Source organism: Ovis canadensis, chromosome 16 (assembly GCF_042477335.2).
Source record: "Ovis canadensis isolate MfBH-ARS-UI-01 breed Bighorn chromosome 16, ARS-UI_OviCan_v2, whole genome shotgun sequence".
In the NCBI taxonomy this organism is placed as follows: domain Eukaryota; kingdom Metazoa; phylum Chordata; class Mammalia; order Artiodactyla; family Bovidae; genus Ovis; species Ovis canadensis.
The window spans coordinates 65995801-66011976 of record NC_091260.1 but is presented as its reverse complement, the minus strand read 5'-3'; the positions used below and the strand labels follow the sequence as shown (position 1 = coordinate 66011976).

General features: G+C 37.7%; 1 protein-coding gene and 1 non-coding gene across 2 annotated transcripts in view; one reads left to right on the top strand and one right to left on the bottom strand.

Annotated features, from left to right (window-relative positions):
- Window positions 1-15467, bottom strand: part of CDH18 (cadherin 18) — a 1279339-nt gene extending 1263872 nt beyond the window's left edge. The window contains exon 1 of the mRNA XM_069556587.1: window positions 15110-15467. The gene's annotated coding sequence lies outside the window, so the exon portion shown is untranslated. The remainder of the gene's footprint in view (window positions 1-15109) is intronic.
- TRNAC-GCA (transfer RNA cysteine (anticodon GCA)) lies at window positions 11640-11711 on the top strand. Its single transcript has one exon. It is a non-coding gene; the product is annotated as a tRNA-Cys (tRNA).
- Window positions 15468-16176: the final 709 nt, after the last annotated feature.

The window sequence follows — 16176 nt, the reverse complement described above, 5'->3', positions numbered from 1 at the left end:
TCGCAAAGAGTCAGACAAGACTGAAGTAACTTAGCACGAACACATGCCTATTGATAAATTCAGCACCATCCACCATTATATTTCGTCATTCTTTGTCTAAATTTCTTATAGCACAATATCTGATGTATTTCTTGGCATTTTTTCTGGTAGCAGCAAAATCTTGAAATTATTTTGTGGAGGCTTTTGAACTGTGATGTTGGAGAAGACACTTGAGAGTCCCTTAGACTGCAAGGAGATCAAACCAATCAAGAATTCCCCAGGCAAGAACGCTGGAGTAAGTAGCCAAAATCCAGGGGATTTTCTCAACTCAGGGATTGAACTTGGGTCTCCTGCATTGTAGGCAGATTCTTTACTGTCTGAGTCACCAGATAAACCCCATTTATGGAAAAGACCATGTTAAATTCAAGAGAACGGTGAATTAGTCTTTTAAATCTCATAAAACTTTTACTGTAGTTTTGAGATTATCTTCATATATTATTAATGCAATATTTAAAAATTAGCCAAATGAAATGAATAAGCACCTGGATAGTAAAGTAACAATAAATAAATTCATTTTGCCTATACAAACCTTTTTTGTTTTAATATGCTATCTAGGTTAATCTTAGCTTTTCTGCCAAGGAGCAAGCATCTTTTAATTTCATGGTTGCAGTCACTATCTGCAGTGATTTTGGAGGCCAAAAAAGTCTCTGCCATGAAGTTATGTGACCAGATGCCATGATTTTAGTTTTCTGAATGTTGAGCTTTAAGCCAACTTTTTCACTATCCTCTTTCACTTTCAACAGGAAGCTCTTTAGTTCTTCTTCTCTTTCTTGCCATAAGGGTGGTGTCATCTGCATATCTGAGGTTATTGCTATTTCTCCTGGCAATCTTGATTCCCACTTGTGCTTTATCCAGCCCGGCATTTTACATGATGCATATAAGTTAAATAAGCAGGGTGACAATATACAGCTTTGACGTACTGCTTTTCCTATTTGAAACCAGTGTGTTGTTCCATGTCCAGTTCTAACTGTTGCTTCTTGACCTGCATAGAGATTTCTCAGGAGTCAGGTAAGGTGGTCTGGTATTCCCAACTCTTTAACAGTTTTCCATTTTGTGGTGATCCACACAGTCAAAGGCTTTGGTATAGTCAATAGAGTAGAAGTATATGTTTTTCTGGAACTCTCTTGCTTTGTGAATGATCCAGTGGATGTTCGCAATGGATGTTGATCACTCCAGATGCTCAAGCTGGATTTAGAAAAGGCAGAGGAACCAGAGGTCAAATTGCCAACATGTGTTGGATCATCAAGAAAGCAAGAAAGTCCCAGAAAAACATCTCCTGTGTTACTTATGTCATTTAAATTCAGAAATGTGGTGTCGTCAAGAATCCTGACTCTTTACCACCCCGTGTATTGCAATGCTTCAGGCTTCCTTGTCCTTCACTGTCTCCTGGAGTTTGCTCAAACTCATGTCCATTGAGTCAGTGATGCCATTCAAACATCTTATCCTCTGCAGCCCCTTTCTCCTCCTGCCCGCAATCTTTCTCAGCATCAGGGTCTTTGCCAATGAGTCATCACTTTGCATCAGTGATCATCCAAATTATTGGAGCTTCAACTTCAGCATCAGATATTTGGAAGTAAATCTGTGACCTAAACTGAAATTGTAACATGGAGAAATAGGCAAAAACCTAAGATATGCAGACGATACCACTCTAATGGCAGAAAGCGAAGAGTAACAAAAGATCCTCTTGATAATGGTGAAAGAAGAGAGTGAAAAAGCTGGCTTAAAACTCAGCATTCAGAAAACTAACATCATGGTATCCAGTCCATCACTTCATGGCAAAAGGGGAAAGAGTGGAAACAGTAACAGATTTTCTTTTATTGGGCTCTAAAATCACTGTGGACGGTGACTGCAGCCATGAATTTAAAAGACACTTGCTCCTTGGAAGAAAAGTTATGACAAACCTAGATAGTATATTTAAAAGCAGAGACCTCACTTTGCAGACAAAAGTCCATATGGTCAAAGCTATGGTTTTTCCAGTAGTCATACAGGGATGTGAGAGTTGGACTACAAAGTAGCCTGAGGGGAGAATGACATTCTAACATGTATACTATCATGTGAATTGAATCGCCAGTCTATGTCTGACGCAGGATGCAGCATGCTTGGGGCTGGTGCATGGGGATGACCCAGAAAGATGTTATGGGGAGGGAGGTGGGAGGGGGGTTCATGTTTGGGAATGCATGTAAGAATTAAAGATTTTAAAATGTAAAAAATAAAAAACTAAAAATTTAAAAAAAAAAAAAAAGAATTGATGCTTTCAAATTGTGGCACTGGAGAAGACTCTTGAGAGTTCCTTGGACAACAAGGAAATCAAATCAGTCAATCCGAAAGGAAATCAACCCTGAATATTCATTAAAAAGACTGATGCTGAAGCTGAAACTCCCATACTTTGGCCACTTGATGCAAAGAACTGACTCATTGGAAAAGACCCTGATGCTGGGAAAGACTGAAGACAGGAGGAATAGGGGACGACAGAGGATGAAATGGTAAGATGGCATCACCAACTCGATGGACATGAATTTGAGCAATCTCTGGGAGTTGGTGATGGACAACAAAGCCTGGCGTGCTGCAGTCCGTGGGGTCACAAATAGTTGGACACTACTGAGCAATTGAACTGAACTGATAAGTTAGCTCCTCCCAAGTCAGTTTTTCTTGTATCCTTTGAGTGCTTGCTGAGTTTTAGAAGACCTCTGATTCTAATTATGGGTCAGGTCTAAATAAGGTCTAAGTAAGGGATGATAGACTCTTGAGGAAAGTGAACAGATTTTGCATGGCAAGTATATCAAGTGGATTACTGTGGGATCTTCAAGCAAGAGAAATCTAGTCTCCTTAAACAGAAAAAGAAAGACATTTTTTCTTTTTTGCTAAGGAAAGAGGCTTAGAAAAGCTCGGAGTATAATCTTTATCAGCCTAATCCAAACCCACTCAGATGGCTTTTGAAATTTTCTGATTTTCTTGCAATGCCATGATTTAATAATTTAAAGTCATGAGCTTTTGTTTATGGTTTGTTTGTTTTCCTGAAAGGTCTCATGTATTAAAACAATTATTCCATCTTATAGCTTTGTAATCAGCACCAAATAGTGAGGACAGTTATGACTTGGCTTCAAGATCTTTGCTTCAGAGGGCCCTTCATCACAAGTAAACATATTTGGTTATTTAGTTATTTTGTAAGTCACAGAATACTAGAGATTTCTAGTGTTCTATTTACCTCAAGCAAATGGTTCACTATTATGCCATGACCAAGGACATAATCAAATCAGTAGCTTGGACCCAATATTAGTATCCTACACCATTTCTATTTTCAACTCTTCTGGTATCAGCTTCTTCAGACAGCATTGAGAAAGGAGAATAGAAACCATAACAGAAAGGTAACAGATACTCTGGAAGACTGAAAACACAAGAAGACAACAGTGAGGTAGGAAAGAAACAGTAAGTGATGAGAGCAGCTACCACCCTTAAGGCTGGGGGAACAAAGGAGAATTTCCGGGTTCTTTTTCTACGATCTTTCAGACTCAAGTAAATGCTTTTTAAAAGCAACAGGAACAAACCTTTAATTTACACTCTGTCTTGAAGTATTTCTCCTACCTTTTTTTTTTAACAAAGAACTTTGAAATATTTTGTTTTATAAGAACAGCTTATTACAGCTTAATACTTAATAAAGATATAAGAAACCTAAAACATGGAGGAGGGGACCCTGGGGTGAGGGGAAGGCGTCTGCCTGCCTGTGCCAAGTCCTCCATTGAGGGGGACAATGAAGCCAGTTCTGTGAGAACTGGAATCAGCAGGATATGGGTGGTGCTGAGGTGAAGAGCAGTGTGAGGTAATACTGTCAAGAAGAGCAAAAAAAAAAAGGAAAGGAAGAGGCTTTGTTTCATTTCCCTGCCTTCCAACTCCCTCTAGTACTTCCTTAGGGAACATGATAGAAAGCAATCTAGAAAAAGAAAAATGTTGTTTCAACAGCCACCATCCACATTAGAGGGTAAGCAGGATCACACCTGCAGTTAAAAATATAATAATTTCATTACTGACATGAGTTTACTCACAGTCTCCCAATGGGGAGTCCCTAACATATTTTTTATTCATCTATCTAGCCACTCGAATAGTTAAGAATAAATTCTCATGCCTATTAGCTTCCCAGCAATGTTTCTTGAATGGCTGAATGAATGCTAGTAAGAGAGCCATTTTAAATTCCCTTTTCAAGCAATGTGGATTCAGAAGCATTTAATGCATATCAACCCTGCTGATGTTCTTATGCCTGTGATTCTGTCAATCACTTTTCTAAGTTTTTTACCCATATGATTTTATTGAACCCTTGGATTATCTCTACAAGGTAAATGCCATGATCTTCCTTCTTATAAAGTAGGTGAAACTCAGGCTTGCGAATATTCAAGACAAAAGCCAAAAAACAAAACAATCAAAAAAAAAAAAACAACAAAAAAACACCTCTTCTCTAAATTTGGAGCATAAGAGAGGCAATATAACATAGTGTTTTTAAAAATATATTCCAGTGATAGAAAGACCTGAACTCGAAATTTAGGCTCTCTGTTTCTCTTTTTTCTTCTATCAAACGAATTTCAAAATTGGGCTTCAGAAATTTATTCTAAGAAACCTCCAGCGTTTTTTCTTCGCAAAAATGTTGTTGCTTTGAGTCAAAGCATTCTGTCCTTAGTAGAAACAGTTTATCAAGGAGTATTCTTGGCAAAGAATTGGCCAGTTCTCTAGTTCCAAGCCAAGAAGTTAAAGCCATATTGATTTATGACCAAAGCACTCAATAACTAGATGGCAAGATGATACCCTGAGTATTTCTACCAGCCAGCAAGTAAACATTATGAAAAAGAACATTAAAAGCACACATAAATTATTAAATGAATGTCCAAAAAGGGTATCTCAGAATAAGTTAATTTACAAGAAGAATATATGCCAAGAGACATATCCACATACAGAAGAGAAGATGGTGACAGAAAGTAATGGCACTGTAAGTACTTTTTTCCTATCTGTTCTTTTGCAGGACCTTTAAACATCTGCAGAGACCAGTGGTTTTATTTATGCTTCAGATAGACCTTGATCTGTGCATTGTTTCAAGAGACCTTCCAAAATTTAATTTGCATGTTAGCAAAATGGTCCAGTTGCTTGGCTCTTTTTTCAGTACATTTTAAATTCAAATCAATGCCCCAAAAGGGAACATAAACAAATCTCCAGCTTGTATTCTTCCTTAAAGTGCTTTCTTTTACCACATACCTTAAATTTTGTTTTCTGAGGGGTATCTAATAGTACATACTGTATAATGACCCTATGTTTATCCATAGCATTTTCTATCTGTAAGAGACATGTATACAAGCTATGTCTCTTACAGATAGAAAATGCTATGGATAAACACAGGGTCTTTATACAGTATGTACCTTATCTTCATGCAGAGCTTCCCCAATGGCTCAGTGGGGAATTTGCCTGCAACACAGGAGACATAGGAGACACAGGTTCAATCCCTGGGTCAGGAAGATCCCCTGGAGAAGGAAATGGCAACCCACTCTGGTATTGTGGCCTGGAAAATCCCATGGACAGAGAAGCCTGACAGACTACAGTCCATGGGTAACAAAGTCGGATACACTGAGCAACTAACACATACATACCTTCATGTAAGAGCTTCCCTGGTGGCTCAGAGGTAAACATCAGCTCAGAGGTGGCTCAAACGGTAAACAATCTAGCTGCAATGTAGGAGACCCCGGTTCAATCCCTGGGTCGGGAAGATCCCCTAGAGAAGGAAACGGCAACCCACTCCAGTATTCTTGCCTAAAGAAGTCCATGGATAGACCATAGTGTTGCAAAGAGTCAGACACAAATGAGCAACTAGCACTTTCACCTACCTTCATGTAAGGATTAGCACGTGAGAACTTTCCACCAAATGGAATGCCCCTCTTTTTTTTTTAAATCAAAAGAAAAGAGGGGAAAAGGCAAGGATACTGGAGACATGACAACATTTAAAAAAAAATTATTTACAAAGTTTATTCATAAGAATTAACGTTTTGGTTTTTGTTGTGATGTTCAGTCGCCAAGTCGTGTCTGACACTTTGCGACCCCATGGACTACAGCATGCCAGGCCTCACTGTCTACCACGATTTCCTGGAGTTTGCCCCAGTTCAAGTCCATTGAACTGGTGGTGTATTCCTTCAACTAACAGGCATTAATCAGTATTATGAACACTGCACTTTAAGGAATAAAAAAAAAATTACAAAGGATCATTTTTCTCTCAGTAATACAGTCTGCATAGAATGATATAATAAAGACACAATCGATGTAATGATTATTAATGTGAGGTGTTATGTGATAAATAGTAGAGGCATTCTCAACAACAATTTGTAGAAATATTGGTAATGTTTGAATTGGTAAAGAATGAGAGGAAGACCAAATAAGTATGACTATCATAAGCAAAAATTGAAAGTTGAGACAAAGTACTTTGGGGAAAGGGAAAAGGTAGCTTAGCTTGAGCTCAGAGTGATCACCAATGACATCAGAGTGGTCAAGGCAAGATTATGAAACATGTTAATCTGCCTGAGTATTTTGCTTTTTAACTTATAAGTAATATAAAAGAAATTTTAACCCATAAAAACATGGCTAGAAAGTACAATAAGGAAAGGCAAAGAAAGAGGACTGACAAAATGAAATCAGAGTGGATGCTAGTACAGTACATGGTATTGCAAGAGTTGTATACAACTTAGCAATTAAAAAAATAAAATGTGTTTTGTGAGTCTTTATGTCATTAATTCAATCACAATGCTTGAAAAATATAAAATTATGGTTCTATCTGATTACTGACAAGAATTACTTAATTGTTCTAATTTATACATTCATTGGGCTTCCCTGGTGGCTCAGTTGGTAAAGAATCTGCCCGCAATGCAGGAGACCTGGGTTCAATCCCTGGGCTTGGGAAGAACTCTGGAAAAGGGAAAGGCTACCCACTCCTGTATTCTGGCCTGGAGAATTCCGTGGACTACAGAGTCCATGGGTCACAAAGAATTGGACATAACAGAGTGACTTTCACTTTCATATATTCATTACACCAGAGCCCTAAATTGTGGCTAGCAAATGTGAGTTACAAATAACGGATGGCCCCCTCTCTGCCAAATACATACCCTGTCCAATTGATTATGGACTTTGGATTATGCTTTCTGCAGAACCATAATGTCCCTTGGACTTATTCTCAACATGGCACAAGCAGCTATCACCAACCCAAAATATATGTCAAAAACAGCAATGAGAAATACTATATACTTATGAGAATGACTAAAATACAAACCACTGACAACAAATTCTGGGAAGGATATGGAGCAACAGGGACTCTGCTGACTGAGAATGCAAATGAATTGAAAAGCTATATTCACACAAACAACCTGCATCTGATGTTTAAAACAAGTTTATTCAGAAACACCGAAACTTGGAAGCGACCACAATGTCTCTCAGTAGATAAATGGGTAAACAAACTATGACTAACCTATACAATGGAATATTATTCAGCAGGAAAGTGAAATGAGACCAAGCTTTCAAAAGACATAAAGGAACTTAATGCATGTTACTGAGTGAAATAAGGCAATCTGAAAAGAGCCCATATTGTAAGATTACAATCATAGGACATTCTTGTAAAGACAAAATTATGCAGACAGTAAAAAGATCAGAGGTTCAGAGAGAGGAAGGGGCAAAGGCATAAATAAATAGGTGAAACCCTGGAATTTTAGGGCGGTGGAATTTTTGATCAGGTATAGGTCATTTGTACATAAAACTATGCATTTGTCTTAACCCATAGAATGTACAATACAAGAACTGAATGCTAATGTGAACTATGTGGTGGTGACTTAGTTGCTAAGTCATTTTCAGCTTTGTGACCCCATGAACTGTTGCCTGACAGACTCCTCTGTTCCTGAGATTTCCCAGGCAAGAATACTGGAGAGGGTTGCCATTTTCTTCTCCAGGGGATCTTCCTGACCCAGGGATTGAACCCATGTCTCCTGCTTTGCAGGTGGATTCTTTACCACTGGGCCACGAGAGAAGGTAAACTATAGACTTTACATAATAATATTTTATTAGCAATGGCTCATTCATCACTACAAATGCATCTTGAAAATGCCAGATAGTAATAACAGGAGAAACTAGCATGGTTAGGGGAGGAAGCTAGCAACGTAGAGAGGAGATGGAAGTAGACATGAGAAGTGTATGTCACTTCCTCTCATTTTTCAGTAAACCTAAACCTAATCTAAAAACTTAACTATTCATTTAAAAAATGGATATATTGTAGGTGTTCGAAACCCATTTGACATATCTGCTCTAAAATGGAATATTTTCTCATTTTCTTTTTCCTAGCAATCATAGGTTAGATTTGACTACTTGGCCTGAGTGGTATTTGTATATCTTTTAGACAAGTAGTAAAGCTCACTCTTATTTCTATCTACATCTGATCCATTCTATGATAAATAGAAGGCATAATAATAACTATTTTCTATTATTTTCAGTTGCCATGTGGCAAAATCCTCATACATAATTTAGAGTAACTGGAATTTTATAAACAACAAGATTTAAGGATTCAGTTACATGACTCAAGACACAGTACTAATGGAAATGAAACAACCCCCATTAGAAGAGGCAACAGTTCAGTTCAGTCGCTCAGTTGTGTCCAACTGTTTGCAACCCCATGGAATGCAGCACACCAGGCCTCCCTGTCTATCACCAACTCCCAGAGTTTACACAAACTCATGTCCATTGAGTCAGTGATGCCATCCAACCATCACATCCTCTGTGGTCCCCTTCTTCTCCAGTCTTTAATTTTTCTCAGCATCAGGGTCTTTTCCAATGAGTCAGCTCTTCACATCAGGTGGCCAAAGTATTGGAGTTTCAGCTTCAACATCAGTCCTTCCAATGAACACTCAGGACTGATCTCTTTAAGATGGACTGGTTGAATCTCCTTGTAGTCCAAGGGACTCTCAAGAGTCTTCTCCGACATCACAGTTCAAAAGCATCAATTCTTCGGTGCTCAGCCTTCTTAACAGTCCAACCCTCACATCCATACATGACCACTGGAAAAACCACAGCCTTGACTAGCCGGACCTTAGTCGGCAAAGTAATGTCTCTGCTTTTGAATATGTTATCTAGGTTGGTCATAACTTTCCTTCCAAGGAGCAAGTGTCTTTTAATTTCATGACTGCAGTCACCATCTGCAGTGGTTTTGGAGCCCCCCAAAATAAAATCTGCCACTGTTTCCACTGTTTGCCCATCTATTTGCCATGAAGTGATGGGATCGGATGCCATGATCTTAGTTTTCTGAATGTTGAGCTTTAAGTCCACTTTTTCACTCTCCTCTTTCACTTTCATTTAGAGGCTCTTTAGTTCTTCTTCACTTTGTGCCGTAAGTAAGTGTGGTGTCATATGCATATCTGAGGTAATTGATATTTCTTCCAGCAATCTTGATTCCAGCTTGTGTATGGATCAATCTAAGGTCATACCTAAGCAAATTCTAATGTTACATATTTAGAGGTAATCATACTGGCCAGGTAAGTGTGTGTGCAGTGGCAGGGATTTAAGTACAGTGAGGACAAGTTATTAAAGAGGAAAATGGAAGCTATAGAACACAATTCATGTCACATATTACAGGTGATTTTTATCCTATTCAAAGTGTATGAAAACTACACTCATATACTCACATCTGTATTCTCAACCAATCATACACATACATAGTTTCACAAAAACAAATAAGTTCACGAGTGATTTCAGAAGTGGAATTCAATTAATTGGTAGTAGCAACAACAGCAATAACTATAAGCACATGTATGCTTTCTAATCATTTATATCCTATATCTCAATCTATAAGATTAAATTTAATAGGAATGAGTTATCTTGTTTCCTGAGAAAGTCTTATATTAGGCTATGATATTATAGGTATCTATACCAGGCACAGATTTTTCTACTTTTCACACCTTTATAGAGATCTATCCTCATATCATGTGAGGTATAGAAAGTTACATTTCAGTGGCATTTTTACCGTTTTACCATTAAACCTGAATAATCAACATGCAACACACACACACACACACACACACACACACATACATATATATACCTTAGTTCTGGGTAAAAGTTTATTCTATAAAGAGAATCACATACTGTCACTAACTTTCATGCCCTTGTCTTGGTTTTTACTCAGCCCTTTCCCCTATCCCCAGTGACGCTCTACTGCCACCACTACTACATGCTCACTCAGTCGTGTCCTACTGTTTGTGGTCTCATGGACTGTAGCTCACCAGGCTCCTCTGTCCACGGAATTTTCCAGGCAAGAAAACTGGAGAGGGTAGCCATTTCCTACTCCAGGGGATCTTCCTCACCTAGGGATCAAACCCTTGTCTCTTGTGTCTCCTGCTTTGGCAGATGGACTCTTTATCACTAGCACGACCTGGGATGCCCTGTTTTGGTTCAGTCACTAATAACAATGTTTGCAACCCTATGGATTACAGCATGCCAGGATTCCCTGTCCTTAACTACCTCCCGGAGTTTGCTCAAATTTGTGTGCATTGAGTTGCTGATGCCACCCAACCATCTCATGCTCTGCTGCTCTCTTCTCCTCTTGCCTTCAATCTTTCCCAACATCAGGGTCTTTTCCTATGATGTCCTACTTTAACATAAAAGACAGCCTCATTTTAGAAGAAGCAAATTAAATTTCTTAAAATATTTTTCATTATTGATTACATCAGCCTATAGCATTAAGATTCTCACTCAAATTTTATTACTCAATAATTCACATTAAAAAATATAATTTTGTGAGAAAAACTACATTAGACCATATGCCAGCCTATTTCAGATATACTTGGGATGATTACCACATAGCTATATATATTATACTGCTGCTGCGGCTGCTGCTGAGTCGCTTCAGTCATGTCCGACTCTGTGCGACCCCATAGATGGTAGCCCACCAGGCTCTCCCACCCCTGGGATTCTCCAGGGAAGAACACTGGAGTGGGTTGCCATTTCCTTCTCCAATGCATGAAAGTAAAAAGTGAAAGTGAAATCACTCAGTCGTGGATCCTCAGTCCATGGGATTTTCCAGGCAAGAGTACTGGAGTGGGGTGCCATCGCCTTCTCTAATATATATTATACTAGTTGTATTCAAAATTCACTCCTTTCAAGGTATGCAAATTTTCTGACAAAGGATAAAATCCTTACACATTTACTTTCAAAATACCAGTAAATGAAATGACTGTATCATGCCTATTTTCCCGTTTTATTCAAGCAACTACTCTTCTACCCTGATAAGTCAATGAACCTTTCAATAAAGGATTGAGATTCCATGATTCATTGTCCAGAATCCCTTCCCTTCTCGCACTTTTTGACATAAAATCTCAGAGTAGATGTCACTTTTTCTCATTTCCTGGAGTTGTCATCATGTGATGAAAAGTCCAGACCTACTAAATAGATTGTTTTTGCACAGAGACATCATTAAGTGTTGACTGATTCCCAAATAAAACAGCAGTCAAGGTACATCTTTAGCTGCTCGGGAAATGTGAGAACTGTGTTTCCGTTTATTAAGAAAGGCTGCAGCGTAATTCAATGTCTATGGCTTCCACGGGGCTTCCCTGGTGACTCAGTTGGTAAAGAATCTGTCTGCAATGCAGGAGACCCAGGTTCAATCCCTGGCTGGGGAATATCCCCTGGAAAAAGAAACGGCAACCCATTCCAATATTCTTGCCTGGAGAATTCTATGGACAGAGGAGTTTGGTGGGCTAGTCCATGGGGTCACAATAGTCAGATGTGACTTAGTGAGTATACCATGGCTTCCATATATAATGCAAGAAATACCTTTATCCCCACAATAAGCCCTTGCATCACCCTCTGTGTACATGTATGAAAGCTTCACACAGAATGATGAAGAATTTGAAGAGGAGGCGCTAGTGGAAAATAATCCACCTGCCAATGCAGGAGACACAATCTCTGGGTCAGGAAGACCCCCTGGAGTAGGAAATTGTACTCCACTCCAGTATTTTTGTCTTGAAAATTCCATGGACAGTGGAGCCTGGAAGGCTACAGTCCATGGGGCTGCAAAGAGTTAGATATTACTGAGTGACTGATCACACACACAGATTTAAAAATATAGCTCCTGAATGTGTATAGATAGTGACACCATTCTATTATTTTCAACTCTTCCATGTCTGTTTTTGTAGAAAACAAGTAATATTCTCTTAGCTCCCTTCTGTTCTCTTCTGGAAGTAAACTGCATGTGAGCCCAGAGTAACTCATTCTGTCTATGTGGTTCACAGTTATTTGCAGACAATTGTAAAAGAAGTGTCCTTCCTTTAGGTTTTTCCTTATGTGAACATTTATGATGCTGGTTGCATAATATATAACCTTTATATTTTCCTAAAATTGGTCATTTTAATATTTGAAGCCTCTGTTATTTTCAAAAATTTAACCTTTTATATGTAAGAATATTTGAAAGAGAAAACTTAAAAAGCGTAAGATACATTCACTTTCTTGTGAAAATGAAGAATTTTTGCTGATCTGAATAGTTTTATTTTTGTGGGGAATAAGAGAAACCTACTTCAAGCAGCACTCAACATTTTAAAAACAGGGAAATACTTTAAGAAAGCAGTAGAACCTCTCACAGTGAAACCACTGTGTATAACACAGGAAGAAAGAGCCCCCTAATGGTGCAGATTATCTATAAAAAACAGTATAGGTGGTGCTTGCTCAGTTCGTGTTGGTTCAGTAAGCCTGAAAGACATCTGATACTATGGAAATGAATGGAACGTTGAATAAAATGTCAGATGGAGCCCTCCAAAGATGGTATAGAGAAGTGAAAATTCCTGAGCTGAATTGACTAAACTGCTGAATTTCAGACCTAGTCTGGTTTATATACATAACTACTAGGATATGTGTCTTCATGCCTGCTGAGAGGCACTGATCTGACATGTAGGAGCCATATTAATTACATAGTTGGAAAGTGTGAAATATTATTTTCTAAAATAACACATTTTTCCCCCAATCATGATACAATTTCCTTTTAAGATGAGGAATCAAATCCCTCACAGAGGTAAGCACAGAATTTGTAAAATAACAAAAAGAAAAAAAAAAAGAGAGAATCAAAGTAATACCGTGAGTAAGCTAAGAAGGATGCCTAAATCATGTGAAAAAGTAAGGATGAAGATTTACAGCTGTCCATATTAAAGAATTAATTAAAACTTCTCATATAATCATACAACACAATTGAGAATTTTTTTACTGTGTTTTCCCCAATAGAACCCATAAATAAATGCTATAAGGAAAATATACCTGATACTAATACTGTTGCAACAAAGTTATGAAATTTTAAACAATTTTGTGTATTAAATATAGAAACTACAAGACTAATTCACTAAATCTTAAGTATATCCTTTGTTGAAATGTGTTATATTATTTGCAAAAACAATAAATGAAAGGATTAAAACACTATTTTGTATTTGAACAAAATCTTAGCATAACTAAACAAAATTATAACTAATTTAACATAAATGCTATATGTGGATTTGATACAATAGTGCTAATATATACATAGTTTCTCAAATATGATACCAAAAAGATGTTTTTTTTGTTTAATGACTCAATTCAAAGTTAAAAAAATTCAGTATTCTCCAATATATATTTCTATTCCTTTAGTCAAAATGCACTTTAAAAAGTCTGTATTAATGATACAATCATTCCCTTCTGATATGGCTATTATAAATAGAAATATCTAGGTAGTTGCAATATTTACTTAAAAAACATGAAAATATTATTTCACATTTGGAAAACAAAATAGATATCATAAAAAGTTATGCTTTTCAAGTATGTAGTTATGTTTAAACACAAGTAAGGGTGAAACATACACAATACTGCCATTCAGAGAATGTAACATGAAGAAGTTCAGCTACATTGTCTAACAAGTTTTTGGCCATCACCTTCTCATGTGAAGCACTGTATAACATATTTAAAAGTTTTGTAGACTTATCACACATGGACGCTTGGTTGATTAGAGGAGTGACTCAGGGAACTTTACTTGAAACTGACAATCCAAACAGCTCTTAGAATACAATACCTCACTTCATTGATCCCAGACCAAATAAACTGCCATCAAAAAAATCTCACAAACCATTTTAGTCCTAGCAAGGATGAAATAAACCCTTTATGTCTGATGTCACAATGCTGTCTCGTTAGCAGTTGACATTTGTGACCTATAAACCTAAGGTTAACCAACCATATCAGTACTGCATTGCCCCAACCCACTATTCCTATTCCATCCCATCATTTTCAGCAGAAACATGAAAAAAATCCCTGTTCCCAGAAGAGAATTTAATATGTGCAAAGTTCCCATATATTCACAGACACTTTACCAGCACTTACCTTCACTGACAGTGAAATTAACTGAGGGAACTGTAGCTCTAGTACCAGCTGAACATCTCCAGGCTCATATTTCCCTACCTGAGCTCAGTACTTTCTTAAGACCAATTCTAGCTGTCAATGACTTAGCTATAATAAGATGGCAGTCTAATGCCAAATCATTTAAGATGCATCATATTTATGTTGAAGGATTAAGACCGCAATCAAAAGACAGATTTACGGGGAAAAATCATGACTGACAATCACTGAAAAGCACACAGTAGCTTCTATGCATGAAATATAATAGTAGACATTTAATGCAGCAATAGTCCTTTCCTGCTTGGCTATTATTTCTCAAAGTTGCTTAAAAGCTAAGAGCCATATACGTGTACATATTTCAGGACTGTCACCAAAAATGCTCTTTTTTAGTGTGAACTTTGCTTATTTCTCTTCTTCACACAGATTATCTACTCATAAACTTATAATCTAGTTGTTTTATAAAACAGAAAAAGAAACTTACATGTCCCTGGAGGTAAAACAGCAAATGCATTCATATAAATATGCATTAACACATTCCTAAATCCACATGCCTGTATACTGTATTGTTTAATACATCACTGTAAACTCAATTTTTAAAGCACGCAAAGCTCTGCTGTATTTTACTGTGGATGACTCAAAAAGAAATTCAGAGAGAAAAATTTAATTTTCTTACCAGGAGCCGGACACGGTTTCTATTCAATTCGGGAACAAAGTGGGGCTGGAAAGGGAACTTGATTGGGGTTTTCTTTTCAAAATCCTCGTTAATGAAGCAGGAGTGGATGAACTATTCCGAGGTGAAGTCTGTTATTTCTTGCAGGGGCTCGGAGCTGACATCCTCTTGTGAAAGAAAAGGTGCCTCAGTAAGTTGTTGATTGAGGGAGCTGCGGAGCAAGGCGCTGGGCACGGCAGTCACACAGGGATCCGCTGGAACGCGCCTGCCTCCCTCCCACCCCCGCACCCTTCGTCCCCCTCTCTCCTTTTCACCCTGAGGCTCACTTAGCTCCGAGTCTCCGCTCTCGCTGCTGCTGTATAATCAATCTAGCCTGTCTGAAGCTAATAGTCCTCTATTTAACCAGCCAATCAATAGGAAGAATTCCACTGCTAGTCCCAAGAGTCTGTTTCCAAGTGTGGTACAAACAGGAAGAGTTTTGCCAGCAGTTTAGCCAAATATTTTTTCATTATTTCATCTCCCGTTAGAGATAGGGCTAGAGAGAGCAGAGGCTCAGAGCAAGCTTCCTATGATTGCAGATTTCTACATTTAAAAAAATGTACCTCTTCTTTTTCATCTGATACTAATTTATAATTACACACCTGCTATCCATCATCATTTAGGAATTAAAACAGTTGCATATGTGATTAAATAAAAACGCTTTCTCATACAAATATATGAGAAAAATATAAGAACAAAACAGTTTTGTTTTTTGTTTTTCCCTGAAAACAACAGTGCCTTCAGGAACCTGTATGGCTTGGATCAATTAAAGAATACCCCATTATACTGATGGATGTTAAAAGTTATTCATTTAATTCTAGGAAAATAGCAAACTGTAGTGTTTTTCTCAAAAGGAAAGAGAAGCAGTGTTTGTAGATTTTATTGAACTAGAGCCTAAGTCAGACCTCAGTGTGTAAAATGTTTTTCAATTTTATAGCATAAATCTAGGAAAGCATCCCTCCAAATGTATCAAACAGAACATTTCACACCTGATTCATCCCTTCAAGGTTAAGAAGATTTTCTTCTTAAAG